Raw genomic sequence first — 16,172 nt, 5'->3', positions numbered from 1 at the left:
ATCGCGAGAGGACGCGCCGGCGCGTCCACTCGGAATGAATCAACCACCTCCAGGACGCGTCTGTGCGTACAGCGGTCCGGAGGTGGTTAATGTTATTTTTAGCCTACAGTGGAAGTCTAATGTCAAAACCCAAAAAACCTTGATGGAGTTGTGTGCTTTGTTTTCTATTTTCAATTAAACCCCACATAATTTATCTTCCGTTTTCCAATACAAGACATGGTAAATTAAATGGTGCCACAAAAAAATGTATCTTGACCTGCAAAAAATAAGCCCTCATGTGGCTATGTAAATGGAGAAAATAAATAAAACTAAAGTTATGGTTAGTGGAATGTGGGGAGGAAAAGTCAAAAATGCAAAAATAAAATATACTCTGTCCTTATGGGGTTAAAAGGGTTAGAAAACTATAGCAGTTATAATGTACTTATGCCTTTTGCCTAGTTGACCACAAATGTGCTTTAAATATATTGTTTTACGACAGGACAAGTAAATAAACATCTCCATAAAGCAGATTTGTTGTGAAATACATGATCCTTATTTTATTAACTTTAGCTCAAGCTGGGTTACAGAGTTGTTCTAGCATCGATAAACATTTGTCTGGAATATACTCAGACACTCCAGATGCGGGAGCTCAGTAGTCTTAGCAAATGATAAACTCACCTTTGTTCTTAAATGCTGTCATTAAATGAATCCTTCTAAAAACAAAGGCTCATTGCTTTTTACTCTGGTAGGTAATTATTAACAATGATACCTGGTTTACAGCAGAATAGACATATAGGCTGCATTTACACAAGCCAATAATCGCCCAAAGATTGTGGCTCCTTCGAACGGTCGTTTTGCCCCTGTAAATGTGTAGACGATCACCTGATAATTGAGCTAAAGGCTGATCCTGTCGTTCATGCAGGCACCACCGATCATAGCTTCTGGGCAGCAGATTGTGTGGTCTAAACAGCAATCTGCTGCTCAGAAACCATGATTCTGTATGTGGACGCTATAGCGATCCCTCGTCCTCATACAGTGAAGGAGATGCAGGAACTGAACAGCTGAGCACCAACTCATCAATATCAGCGCTCAGTTCCCCATGTGCTTGTAGCCTAGGGGATGGAGGACGCCGGCCACGCCGAGGAAGCATGTGCGGCCGGGTCCTCCCCGCCCTCTGGTTGCTATGGAGATGAGGACGCTGGGGGCGTCCTCGCTCCTCTTCACTAGCGGGATGCCGACAGCGCTGCAGAGGGGAAGCGCGTCGCCAGCTCCCCTTTACAGTTTTATTGAACGTGTATGGGCAATTTGAACGACTATAATGTTCAATATGGACTAAAGTGTGTATAGAACTGTCTGTGAAGTGAACTTTCACCAAATGCATGTTCTACTGGTGTTAAAGCATCAACCAACTTTTATCTCATGTGTATGGCCAGCTTTATCACTATTAGAAATCAAAATACTTTGAACCTACATGGAGAATTAACCTCTTATTGATCTTGTTGAATCTTTTATATGCCTGCTAGTAAACTTCAGTAACCTTGTGATGGAGAAATGTCTACAATTACTTGAAAATAATTAGTGCCCATGGGGGATGCACATCATTGGATTTAGGTTACCTAAGGCAAAGACATTACCATATTGGCTTGAAATGAACATATCTTTACTCAAAATCACTTTTACAGATAGGCAACTCAGCATCTATTCTAAATAAAGTAGTAATTTTATTTCTGCTAACAATCTCTATCATGAATCAATTATGACAAGCTCAGTTGATGCTGCAATTTGTTTAGGATAACAGGTTGCATGTTGTCTAATAAGTATGGTTTATACTATAATATACACTATGACAAAAGTATTCAGAAACACCTATTAATTATTGGATTAGATGTTTCATTCAACCCCATTAACACAGGTTTATAAAATACAGCACTTAGCATGCTCATTGAATTCCATCGTGGTACTGTTATAGGATGCCCCTGTTGTAACAAGTAGACATTCAACAATCAACTGAGTGGTATTATAGCAAAGCGGAAGCATTTAAGAACAGAAGAAGTAGAAAAGAACCGAAATTGTGAGCCAAGCCCTCCAGTCCCACATCAGTGCCTGACCTCACAAATTCCCTTCTGGATGAATGGGCAAATATTCACACAGACACACCCCACAATCTTGTTGAAAGCCTTCCTAGAAGAGACTGTTTTCGCTGCATAGGGAATAGTAACTCTATATTAATGCTTATGGATTTAGAATGGGATGTCATTAAAGCTCCTGTAGGTATAATGTGTAGGTGCCCCTATACCTGTGTCTATATAGTGTATCAATCACTTATAGAACATATTTACTATGTAGCAACACCACAATCCATCGGCGCTACCTTGTTACAACTCCGCAGCAGTGCTCCAAAACAGCTCCGTACCTCCGCTGTGATTACTAAACAGGAAACAGCTTCTAAATAAGTGTAGGGGCACCGCGCACCTCCACTGGACTGCTGCACGCTATGGTGGGAGGCCACTACTTGATGCCAGATATAAGAGAAGAATTTACCTTATTCTCTTAATAGGTCCTCCTCGCGGCGGCTAGTAAGTCCACTTGTGGAGTAGTTTCAATATTATTCTTCAGCGGGCTTCAGGGATCTCCGCTGATAGTAGGCAAAGTTCTTTTCAGAATTTTTCGAAGCTCGCCCCGGCCGGTGGCGCAGCTTCTGCTTTAGTATTTCGCTTACGCTCACAGAATGGAGCGGGTGACGTCACCAGAGCTACGATTCCTCACAGACACCATAGCGTGCAGCAGTCCAGTGGAGGTACACTTATTTAGAAGTTGTTCCCACTTATAGAACTTAGCTCAGTCCCAACTCCTCACCTTTTATTTTCCTCTTACAACCTTCAGTTCATGACAAGTCCATAATAGTTTCATATTGAAATACTGGACCCTGTTTAATGGCATGACCTGTTAAGCTCACCTTCTCATATTGCACAGAAGGTCACATCTGCAAAGTTTGTACCATTCAAAATCTTGTCTGCTTTAATTAAAGGGATAATTAAAGGTATATTCCAAGTATGGGACCCATGCTATTGTCATAGGTGGTAGCACCCCCACTGATCTAATAGTTATTCCCATAGCCTGTGAATAGGAGTTAACAACAAATTACCATAATACCCCTTTAAAGAGGACCTTTCAGGCAAAATGCTGTGAAATATGCAGGCAGCATGTTGAAGTAAGGAGAAGCTGAGTAGACTAATATATAGTTTTTGGGGAGAAATTCAGTAAAACTTGTCATTTATACATTTATATAAAAAAAATTCTGGACTTATGGACACCCCATGCACAGCTCTCAGTACACGAGGGAAATGTTATCAGTGACAGTGACTGACAACTATCTTTATATACACCCTTTCACACACACAGGGTGAGAGTTTACCTTGGTCCTTGATATCTCCTGCACTGCTGGAAGATGCGTCTAATTTATGGTGAGGTGCAGGCCTTGTCATATATTAGACACATCCTCTAGCAGTCTTTGTGCCAGAGTGAAATCTACATCAGCTCTGAGAAAACTGGCATAAATGAAGATAAATGCGCCCGGCCCTTCCCCGCCCTCACCACATCCCTTTTTGGAAAGTGTTGAGGGCTGCATACAAACGATAAATTCCAGTCTGGTGCAAGGACTGCTGAAGGATGCGCCTAATATATGACAAGGCCTGTACCTTGCCATAGATTTGTCCTGCCTACTTCCCCAACCTCGCAACATCCTCTTTTTGGAAAGTGGTGACGGCATCGCTATGGTGTTTAACAAGTCGTAAACACAGTTTGCTAATTTTTTTCCACCTGTAAACTGGGACAGGGAGATGACAAATCTCAATCACTGACACCACCTTCCTAGGTACAGCAATCAGTGACTGACAGCTATATCTGTACACACACTTCCACAGAGAATGCTATCAATCACTGATAACACCTTCCCTGCGTACAGCTATCAGTGACTAACAACAATCTCTCTATACACACTTACACAGAGAAGGCTATCAATCACTGATAACGCTTCCCCCATATACAACTATCAGTGACTGACAGCTATCTATGTATACACATTTACACAGAGAATGCTATCAATCACTGATAACACCTCCCCTGTGTACAACTATCAGTGACTGACAGCTATCTCTCTATACACACTTACACAGAGAATGCTATCAATCAGTGATAACACCTCCCCTGTGTGCAACTATCAGTGACTGACAGTATTCACTATATACACACTTACACAAAGAATGCTATCAATCACTAATAACCCCTCCCCTGTGTACAACTATCAGTGACTGACAGCTATCTCTCTATACACACTTACACAGAGAATGCTATCAATCACGGATAATGCTTCCCCCGTATACAACTATCAGTGACAGAGAGCTATCTCGGTATACACACTTATGCAGAGAATGCTATCAATCATTGATATCACCTCCCCTGTGTACAGCTATCAGTGACTGACAGTATTCACTATATACACACTTACACAGAGAATGCTATCAATCACAAATAACCCCTCCCCTGTGTACAACTATCAGTGACTGACAGCTATCTCTCTATACACACTTACACAGAGAATGCTATCAATCAGTGATAACACCTCCCCTGTGTGCAACTATCAGTGACTGACAGCTAGCTCTGTATACTTACTTACACAGATAATGCTATCAATTATTGATAACAACTCTCTGTGTATAACTATAAGTAACTGACAGTTATCTCTGTATACACACAGATAATGCTATCAATCAATGATAATACTTCTCTATGTACAACTGTTAGTAGTAGACAGCTAATGTATCTCTATATACACACTTACACAAGGAATGCTATAAATCACTGAAAATACATTCCCCATGTACAACTATCAGTGACTGACAGCTATCTATGTATACACACTTACACAGGGAATGTTATCAATCACTGATAACTAGTGATGAACGAACATCTGCCGGGACGGTTCGCGAACGCGATGAAATGTTCGCAAACCGCAAGTTTGTGGCGGGTCCCATTCATTTTAATGGCAGGCGAACCTGAAAAACCTTCAGCTCATATTTGCAGCCAAGAAATAATCGCTGCTCCCTGTGAATGCTCAAACTACTTACAAAGAAATTCACTTTGTGAAAAAATTATTCGTCACAAAGCAAATTTTTGGGTAAAATTTGGCGAAGCAGCCGAATTGAACTTTTGAATGATTTGCTTATCACATAAAATTATTTTCCTATATTGCAACGTGCTTAATAATGTGGGTATATTAATGGCTTTATTGATTGCCATAAAATGCTTTTGCTGTAATGCAACGAGTTTAATAACACAGGTATAATAATGGCACTATTGATTGAAGTAAATGTTCAATACAACAGGTAAAATAATGGCTAGTTGGACGAACATCTGCCGGGACGGTTCGTGAACCGCAAGTTCGCGGCGGGTCCCATTCATTTTAATGGCAGGCGAACCTGAAAAACCTTCAGCTCATATTTGCAGCCAAGAAATATTTACTAGAAGTGCACAAATAGTCCCACAACATGGAAAGAGACATACCAGATGTATTATTCAAATTTGCGATCTCCATTCATTATTTTTTTCAATGCGAAATATCGGCAATATAATTTTCACGTACGCGCATGCGCAAATGCACTATACAGTACCCAAATGCACTATAAAGAAAGTATATTGGTATATTACACCCCGCTTCAATCAATTTTTTTGGGGGACGACTGGTATATCACACCAGTAGAAATTATTTGTTCCAATAACGCTTGTCCCTCTATATACCTGCAGTATCGCAGCAGAACCGCACACAACTGCCGCACAATACAAATGCACTATAACATTGTACACGGAAGGCAATCCATTAGAATATACATGAAGATAAAACGTAACCTTTAATAATGTTACTATGAGGGTCCATTCACACGTCCGTAAGTGTTTTGCGGATCCGCAAAACACGGACACCGGCAATGTACATTCCGCAATTTGTGGACTGTACATCGCCGACACTATAATAGAAAATGCCTAATCTTGTCTGCAATTGCTGACAAGAATAGGACATGTTCTATATTTTTGCGGAAACGGAAGCACGGATGCGGAAGTGTGGATCCGCAAATGCGGATGCAGACAGCACATTCTGTCCCCATTGAAAATAAATGAGTCTTCACCTGTTCTGGAAAAGTGCGGAACGGATGCGGACCCATTTTGCGGACGTGTGAATGGAAAAGATATCCCTCAAAATGAAAATAAATGTAATTATTAAAGTTAAGCAAAAAGCATAGATGTGGTAGGCAATAACAAGTGCTCGGCGGCACCAAATCAGAAACCATATGTCCTACCACAATCCGGGGGGTTCCAGTGCACATCCATAAATCCCGGAGGGAAAGCAAAATACATCTATCCCTGGGCTAGATGATGATGTGATATTGGAGGACAGGGTGGGCAAAGAATTGCCCCTGATATACGGGGGGGTGCTATTCTGGCCCTGATAGCCTAACCACAGACCACCTGCCCTGAAAAGAGCGACCCCGTCCGGAACCTTACCCTATATCAAAATGGCCCTAGTAAGCTCCTAGCCCCCTGACTTCCAGGTGATCACTATATAGATCTATGTGTTTTTGACTCATTATAAAAGTATATTATAAGTATATTACACCCCTTTGCATGTCACACCTATCGATAGCACACCTATACTAGTCCTTAAAAGGACTTTTGTGGCCCTATTAGCTAGCGTTTGGTGTCCCTAACAGCCTGTCCTTGCTCCACACAGCAACCTCTCCTACACTGGCAAAACACTGAATGTAAAATGGCGGCCAGATCAGGTTTATTTATAAGGTAGGGGGTATGTCCATGTACTGAAACGTCTCAATTGGCTGTCCTGTACCACCCGATGGATGTGTCATGGGTCAAAGTTCTTCACAATCTAAAAGAATATGGTGGGCGCGAATATCTCCATATGTTTGCATGTTCGCGAATCGCGAACACACAAAGTTCGCTGCGAAATGACCGCCGGGCGAACTGCAAGGCCATCTCTAATAATGGCTTCATTGCCATAATATGCTTTTGCTATAATGCAACTGATTAGGCTACTTTCACACTAACGTTTTTTGCGGATCCGTCATGGATCTGCAAAAACGCCTCTGTTGAAATAATACAACTGCATGCATCCGTCATGAACGGATCCGGTTGTGTTATGTCTTCTATAGCCAAGACGGATCTGTCATGAACTTCATTGAAAGTCAATCGGGGATCTGTTTTGTATTGTGTCAGAGAAACATGTGTGCTGAAGTAACTTGCTGCATCCATGTTATCAACCTCATCTGACGAAAAACATACCCGGGTCGGTAAGACAGCTCGTACACGCACCTTAATATAGAATTGGCGCCTAAATACTAGATACTAAGATCAAACCTGTCGATAGTTAGTTAGTTAGTGTTGCTGAGTGGCAGACTACCAAGAATTGCTGCTTGTTTATCACAAGGACTTGTCAGTTAAAGTTCTGGTATGCTCCAGAGATCAGGCAGGACTTCACCGTTATCTCCAGCTACCCCAGCGTCTTTATCAGGAGTGATATATATTAGGCACATGCCACATTACAGTTTGGGGACTAGGGAAGGGGGATAGTACTGGTAAGTCTGGTAAGATTGTACTGGTAAGTCTGGTAAGTCTGGCAAGATTGTAAGCTGTTGTGTCGCACCGCGGGCAAGTCTGTATCTCACACATACATGATTGTTCCTGTTCTTCAGGGTAATAACAGGTAAGGCGAGGCAGAGTTAGCGCTGCTCGCAGTAGGTAAATTGCACAAGTGTTTTCCAGCTACCATCGGAGGGCGCTGTGATGTGCGACACAGGGGTCTCAGCCTCCGGGCTGAGTGTATGTTATCTGATTTAATGTTTTCTGCATTTGGAAGTCTGTTTGATAACCTGTTACAGTAAAAAGTCTGTTTTACAAGAGCTGGTGTCAGAGTCGTTCTCCTTGTTCGTGACTTTGCTGTATCCAGGGGACCCCACCCCGGTACACGGCTTACAGGTCCTGACAATAAAATCTTTTAGCCCTTCTCCTGGTTGGGCCCCTTCTGAGTTCAGGCCCCAAAGCAGCTGCTTCCCCGTCCCCTGCTACCCCTTTTGCTACGCCCCTGGCCATTGGCCTGAACAGATAAACGTCCAGTTATGAAAACTAATGAGCGAAGATGTATGACATATAACTTACTGTAAATAGGTGAAGAGACTGAGCAACTAGAGATAAAACATTCAATTACTGCATGGAAAATCATTTATGTAACCATAAAAATAATCGCTGGTGGTCATCGTGGTGTGTAAACATGAATCTTATGATCTATAGACAGAGCGGACTCCTTATGACCAAATATTATGCTGGAAATCCTTTGTGTGAACGTGTGTCTAGAATCTGCAATCGATATTACAAATATCTGCTCTTGTAAATGTTCTCCTATTTCAGGGATGGCCAACCTGCGGCTCTCCAGTTGTTGAAAAACTACAACTCACATCATGCCCAGTCTGCCTACAGCTATCAGCGTACGGCGGTTCATGGTGGGAGTTGTAGTTTTACAACAGCTGGAGAGCCGCAGGTTGGTCAGCCCTGCCCTACAACTGTAAATGTTTCGGACATAGTCTTGTCGGAATCTCGCCAGATCAATTGTTCATGATGTCTGACACCAAATGGAGACCTGCTTAAAGGAACTGTCACCACAATGTGCGGTACAATCTGCACACAGCAGGATATGGAGCAGGAGGAGTTCAGCAGATTAATGTATAGTTTTGTGGGCAAAAATTCAGTAAAACTTGGATTTTATACACTTATATCTCTGATTTCTGACTTTATTGTTCACGTGGGAGATGTTATCAGTGATTGATGGCATTCCCCTTGTAAAAGCCCTATTAGACTTCATGATTTCGGGCCAATTATTAGGAAAAAGCATTCTTACAAATGCTTGTTCCTAATTATTGGCCTGTATAATCTAGACAGCTACCAGCTGTCAACGGGCAAATGCTTTTTCATCAGCTGATGGGCATCTATCATCAAGATGGAAGATGCCTGATTATTAACAGTACATCTACCTGTGTAATCAGGGATGTGCTGCCTATAATGAACAGAAAAGAATAAGGTAAGAATGACTGCAGTAGCAATCGTTTCTGCCACATCAAGGTTTACACTGGCCTATATAATCAGGCCAGTGCAAACAAGCGCCAATGGATGTGTTCATCCATCGGTGTTCACTCTGTCCAAATATTGGGCAGTGTAATAGGCCCTTAAGTGTGTATACAGAGATAGCTGTCAGTCTCTGTTAGCTGTATACATGAGAAAATTGTTATCAGTGATTGATAGCATTCTCTGTGTAAGTGTGTATACATAGATAGCTGTCAGTCTTTGATTGTTGTACACAGGGAGGTGTTATCAATGATTGATAGCATTCTCTATGTAAGTGTGCATACAGAGATAGCTGTCAGTCATGGCTAGTTGTACATGGGGGTGGTGTTATCAGTAGAGATGGCCTTGCGGTTCGCCCGGCGGTCGTTTCGCGGCGAACTTTGCGTGTTCGCGATTCACAGAACATGCAAACATATGGAGATATTCGCGCCCGCCATATTCTTTTAGATTGTGAAAAACTTTGACCCATGACACATCCATCAGATGGTACAGGACAGCCAATTGAGACATTTCAGCACATGGACATACCCCCTACCTTATAAATAAACCTGATCTGGCCGCCATTTTACATTCAGTGTTTTGCCAGTGTAGGGAGAGGTTGCCGTGTGGAGCAGGGACAGGCTGTTAGGGACACCAAACGCTAGCTAATAGGGCCACAAAAGTAATTTTAAGGACTGCTATAGGTGTGCTATCGATAGGTGTGATACACAGAGGGGTGCGATATACTTATAATATACTTTTATAATGAGTCAAAAACACATAGATCTATATAGTGATCACCTGGAGGTCAGGGGGCTAGGGGCTTACTAGGGCCATTTGTATATAGGGTAAGGTTCTGGACGGGGTCGCTCTTATCAGGGCAGGTGGTTTGTGGTTCGGCTATCAGGGCCAGAATAGCACCCCCCTGTAGGACAATATCAGGGACAGTTCTTGGCCGCCCTGTCCTTCAATACCACATCATCATCTAGCCCAGGGATAGATGTTTTTTTCCTTTCCCTCCAGGATTCATGGATGTGCACTGGAACCCCCCGGATTGTGGTAGGACATTTGGTTTCTGATTTGGTGCCGCCGAGCACTTGTTATTGCCTACCACATCTATGCTTTTTGCTTAACTTTAATAATTTAATTTATTTTCATTTTGAGGGATGTCTCTTCCATTCACACGTCCGCAAAATGGGTCCACATTTGTTCCACCATTTTGTGGAACGGGTGCAGCCCCATTCCTTTTCAATGGGGCCGGAATGTGCTGTCCGCAACCACATTTGCGGGTCCGCATTTGCGGGTCCGCATTTGCGGGTCCGCACTTCTGCATCCGTGCTTCCGTTTCCCCCAAAAAATTGAACATGTCCTATTCTTGTCCGCAATTGCCGACAAGATTAGGCTTTTTCTATTATAGTGACGGCGATGTGCGGTCCACAAATTGCGGAATGCACATTGCCGGTGTCTGTGTTTTGCGGATCCGCAAAACACTTACGGACGTGTGAATGGACTCTCATAGTAAGATTACTAAAGGTTACGTTTTATCTTCATGTATATTCTAATGGATTGCCTTCCTTGTACAATGTTATAATATATTTTCTATGTTAGAAAGTATATTATAGTGCATTTGTATTGTGCGGCAGTTGTGTGCGGTTCTGCTGCGATACTGCAGGTATATAGAGGGACAAGCGTTATTGGAACAAATAATTTCTACTGGTGTGATATACCAGTCACCCCCCAAAAAAACTGATTGAAGCGGGGTGTTATATACCAATATACTTTCTTTATAGTGCATTTGGGTACTGTATAGTGCATTTGTGCATGCGCGTACGCGAAAATTATATAGCCGATATTTCGCATTGAAAAAAATGATGAATGGAGATCGCAAATTCGAATAATATATCTGGTATGTCACTGTCCATGTTGTGGGACTATTTGTGCACTTCTAGTAATTATTTCTTGGCTGCAAATATGAGCTGAAGGTTTTTCAGGTTCGACTGCCATTAAAATGAATGGGACCTGCCGCAAACTTGCGGTTCACGAACCTTCCCGGCAGATGTTCATCCATCACTAGCCATTATTGTACCTGTTGTATTGAACATGTTGCTTTATAGAAAAAAAAATATTTACTTCAATCAATAGTGCCATTATTATACCTGTGTTATTAAACTCATTTCATTACAGCAAAAGCATTTTATGGCAATCAATAAAGCCATTAATATACCCACATTATTAAGCACGTTGCAATATAGGAAAAGCATTTTATGTAATAAGCAAATCATTTAAAAGTTCAATTCGGCTGCTTCACCAAATTTTACCCAAAAATTTGCTTTGTGACTAATTATTTTGTTCATACATGATAGGGACACTTGATATAAATAATAGTGATGAGCGGCAGGGGCAATATTCAAATTCACGATATTTTGCGAATATTTGGGCAAATATTCGTCATAAATTCGAGAATTTGAGAATTCGTGATTATTTTCTTGATTGCAAAAATCGGCAATGTAATATGCGCGTATTGTACGCGCAATACAGGCGTGAGTCACTTTTGGTACATTTTTCAAGCTGCTAGAAGTTTCCTGAGACTGGAGAGAATGGTTGGTACGGCAGTACATCACAATAGCTTTATATGCAGAAAGAGTGCTCCAATATATTTGCGATTGCAAAAATCGGCAATTAATGATGCGCATATTCTGGTGCAATATACATGCAACTTCACATTTTAGCAGGTCTGACTGATTACTGATTGGTGCACTAAGTATTTTTGTGAACTTGTGACATCACAGCACTATGTCTGTAGCATGTATGTATGGACAGCAGAACACTATATCAGCTACACTATATCAGTATATAACCTACACTATATCAGGATATAACCTACACTGACTATCTCCCACTAACTATCTGTATTATATATATAAGCTAACTAACTATCTAATGTAATGACACAGCAAAGCACAGAGCACAGTAATGACACTGCTGTCTCTCTCAGAACTGCAAAAAACTGCAGAAAATGGCGGCTGGGGAGGTTCTTATATATGATGACGAAGTAGGAGGGGATTTGGCATTGCGGCAAATTGAATATATCTTGAAGTTCGGATTGAAGTGTGATTCACTCAACACTAATGACAGTAACGTCATTATTATACCCATGTTATTAAATGGTTTGCATATTCGTGAAAGATAATGTTCAATTCTCGCAAAAGCATTTTACAGCAAAAATACCATTTTTATACACGTTATTGAATGCATAGTTCAAAGACATTTTACCATAGACATTGCATTGCCATAACCATATTAGTGAGCGCTTTAGATACAGAGAAGGTTATTGCAGCACTTATGGAAAATGTATAGAAAAAGTGGTGGCAACGGTGATGGGTAACAGCCCATAATACCCCAGTTATCCAGAATTGAGTGAAGGACCGCAGCACACTCAAGTCTTCAATGCAAAACTGTAGTTTATTCACCAAAACAGTGCGAAGCGCACACCTGATTTTTTTTGCCACTTGTTCGTGCACGGAAGTGATGGCCCGCCTGTAAAACTAGTGGCGGTTGGGAACCACGTACCATGGGACAGCTGTCACCATGACGTTTTTAAAACTGTCCGTCTCCACCAGACTGAATAGCAGCATTTCAAAGGCCAGCAATTTTGAAATGCTGGCATTCAGGGCCAGGGCTGGCCGGTGGGTAGGGGGGTACTTTTTCTTTCTCTCCAGTGTTTGGGGGATGGACAGCTGAACGCCTCCATAGGACAGTGTGGAAATGCTCGGTGACAGTGGTGTTGGTGGTGTTGTTGCTGTGACATCCTTTCTTTGCGGGGTGGCAGGTGCCTCTGTCGCTCCAGAGGTGGAGGAATAGGCCGAGACGCATTAGAAGAGGGAGCAGAAGGAGCCTCTGATCTTTCGTTGTTCTTCAGGTGTCTACTTCACTGCAGCTCGTGCTTTGCAGTTAGATGTTGGGTCATGCAGGTGGTCCTCAGGTTTAGAACATTTATGCCTTGCTTCAGGATCTGACTGCACAGTGTGCAAACCACCCGTGTCCTTTCATCAACACACTGCCTGAAGAACTGCCACGCCAGGGAACTTCTTTGACTTTGCTTTGGTGTGCTATGTCTCTTGGCGCGTTGGGCAGTAGAAGGCATACTGGCTGGGGGCTGGCCACTCTGCTTTTGCACCCTGCTCCCTCTTTTGCTGTGCAGCTGGTGCACACATCACTGACATGATCTGGATACCATGTGAGATCTAGGGCCTCATCATTCTCCACATCATCTTCCACCCACACCTCATCCCTGCCCTCCTGGCAGGTCTGCATACTGCAGAAAGCCGCGGCAGTTGACACCTATGTTTCATCATCATCATCATCATCATCATCAGAGAAGTGCTGTTGTGGTTCTTCCACGTCCTCATTCTCAAACATAAGTGGTTGGGCATCAGTGCATTCAATCTCTTTCACTTCTGGGGCAGGGCTAGGTGCATGGGCCACGAAATTCCGCCGGTGCCAACTCTACACTTTCAGCAGTGGACCAGGTGGAAGACAATGTGAAGGAACTGGAGTCACTGTCAACTATCCAATCTACTACCGCCTCTACTTGTTCTGGCCTCACTTTTTCTCAGGCCTACAAAATGACGCAGAATGTCCTATCGCCTGCGTGCACCAGAGGAAGGTGTTTCATTTGGGAGTGTAGCTGGCACAGATAGACAACATCTTCTCCCTACAGCAGGAGCTCCACCAACACCAGCAGCGCCACGACCATGGCCACGTTCCTTATTTGATACTCTCCTAATTTTTTTAAGGTCACCCACAAAATTGGCTGACAGACGAACAATTGTATTTCTGTGTCACGGATTCAAAGGGTGTGTATCTCACCCCAAAAAATGGGATTATGTCACCCACAGAATTAACAAACAGATTAACTATTGTATTTCTGTGTCACGGATGCAAAGGAGGTGTTTAGCACCTCAAAAAATAGGTTTGTCTCACTGACACAATTAACAGACTGATTAACTATTATATTTCCCTGTGACAGTGGCAACTAAAGGGTTTTGCACCACAATAAATGGGTGTGTCTCATTGACACAATTAACAGACTGATTAACTATTATATTACCCTGTGATGGTGTCAAGTAGAGTTTTGCACCCAAAAAGAACAGATATGTGTCACTGACACAATTAACAGACTAAATAATTGTTGGATTTTCCTGTCACTGGTGCAAAAGAGTAGGATTTCACCAAACAAAAACGCCTACAGGTCACCCACAGACTGAAGAGCCCTATTAAGTATTCTATTTCTGTGTCACTGTAGCAAAGGTGTTGGATTGCACCCACATAAATGCCTACATAATAAAAGCCTAACACTGTCCCTCAGTGCAGCAGCACCCTGTCCCTACACTAGTCAGAGCAGAATGGTGGCGCACCACGTGTTCCGACATTGATGCATGCAGGGTCACACGATGCGCTGGCCAATCATAGCCATGCCAGTATTAGGCTTAAACGCATGTTGATTGGCTGCAATGCAACCTTTCAAAAAGCTTTATTTAAACTACAAACAACAAACACGGACACGGACTTTGGCGCCAAAGTCCGTGTTCGTTACCCAAACACAATAATGTTTGGTACGGTCCAGAACGTAGCGGTCCGGGTTCCCTCATCACTACACGTATCCACTAACATTTCAGTGTTCTTGTCGTCATCATCAGCTACTTCTTCTGCTCAGAACTCTCCTCCTACTAGTTCTCCACTCCATTGTGAAACATCTATAATGGAAACTGTGGTCATGAGACAACTATTCACAACCAGCAATTAGGTTGTGTGCAAGCTGAACTCTCACCTAGCCAAATTGCTGACAAGGCAGTTGCTATGGTACCACTTAGTTGTGGTAAATGTGGCACAGTTCTGTGTCTTACCCGAAATTAAATTCTTCTCTCAAATGTAATGCTTCTCAATGCCATCATTCACAGTTTTTGCCATATTCCATCAGTTGGACTTTTGGGCAGGTGTCTGTATTGGCGCAGTTCTTTACCTATATCAAAGTGTAATTCTTCTCTATGTCATCAGTTGCAGTTTTTGCCATATCCTATGAGTCAGACTTTTGGCCAGGTGTCCATAGTTGTGCAGTTTTGCACCTTCCCCAAAATGTAATTCTGCTGTAGGATATTTGTACTTCTGCCCAGGTGTCCATTAAAAAAAATATATTTGAAATTATCCTATTTTCTAAATGGCTGTGGTCTGATCCCATGGCACACACCCTGTTTCCTGACACCATGGACTTTTGGGAGGCAGATTGAAACAGTGGCAAGAAATGGCCCAGTTTCCTCTCTCTGTATTGTCTTGTCCAGCCTCTAGTGTCATCTCAGTTAGGATTTTCAGCATTGCAGGTGGAAATGTCATACCCAGTGTATAAAACAACACTTTTGTTAAACAGATTTAAGCATGGTGTGATGGTTTTCACAGACTGGGAACTATGAATAGATCTGCCAGTGCTGAAGGTTCCCCAATTGATCTGCTAATCCGCTTACTGCCATTACCACTACTGCTACAGAGCCACCCCTATTACCATTACTACTACCCCTAATTAGGCATACACATCAATTGCCTTGTCTGTTACTACTACTGTAGCCATATGCCGAAATTACCCTACCCTTTACACATCCACACTGTACTGCTGCTGCTCCAATTCAAAGGGAGAATTTTTCTAGGCTGGTTCAGAACAAGCCATTGTTTCTTCTGACAATTAACAATTATGTGTGTGTATATACAGGCAGACATTCTGCCCCCATTAAGGCTTCATTTTGAATATGTATACAGAAAAGACACTGTTTATTTTGAAATTAACCTTATGTGCATAAGCAGTGGCAGATATCTGCCCCAGTTGAGGCATAATTTATGGATACCTGGTACCAACAAGCCACTGTCCCCCCATAACATTGTGTGTGTTTAAAGGGAATCTATCACCACCAGCAAACATTTTTAACCCTTTACATTGCAGTGTGACTCTCCAATTGTGATTTCCAAATATATCTTTATATCCTGTT

This window comes from Bufo bufo, chromosome 3 (genome assembly GCF_905171765.1).
Source record: "Bufo bufo chromosome 3, aBufBuf1.1, whole genome shotgun sequence".
NCBI classification, from domain to species: Eukaryota; Metazoa; Chordata; class Amphibia; order Anura; family Bufonidae; genus Bufo; species Bufo bufo.
Note: the sequence above shows the minus strand (reverse complement) of the source record.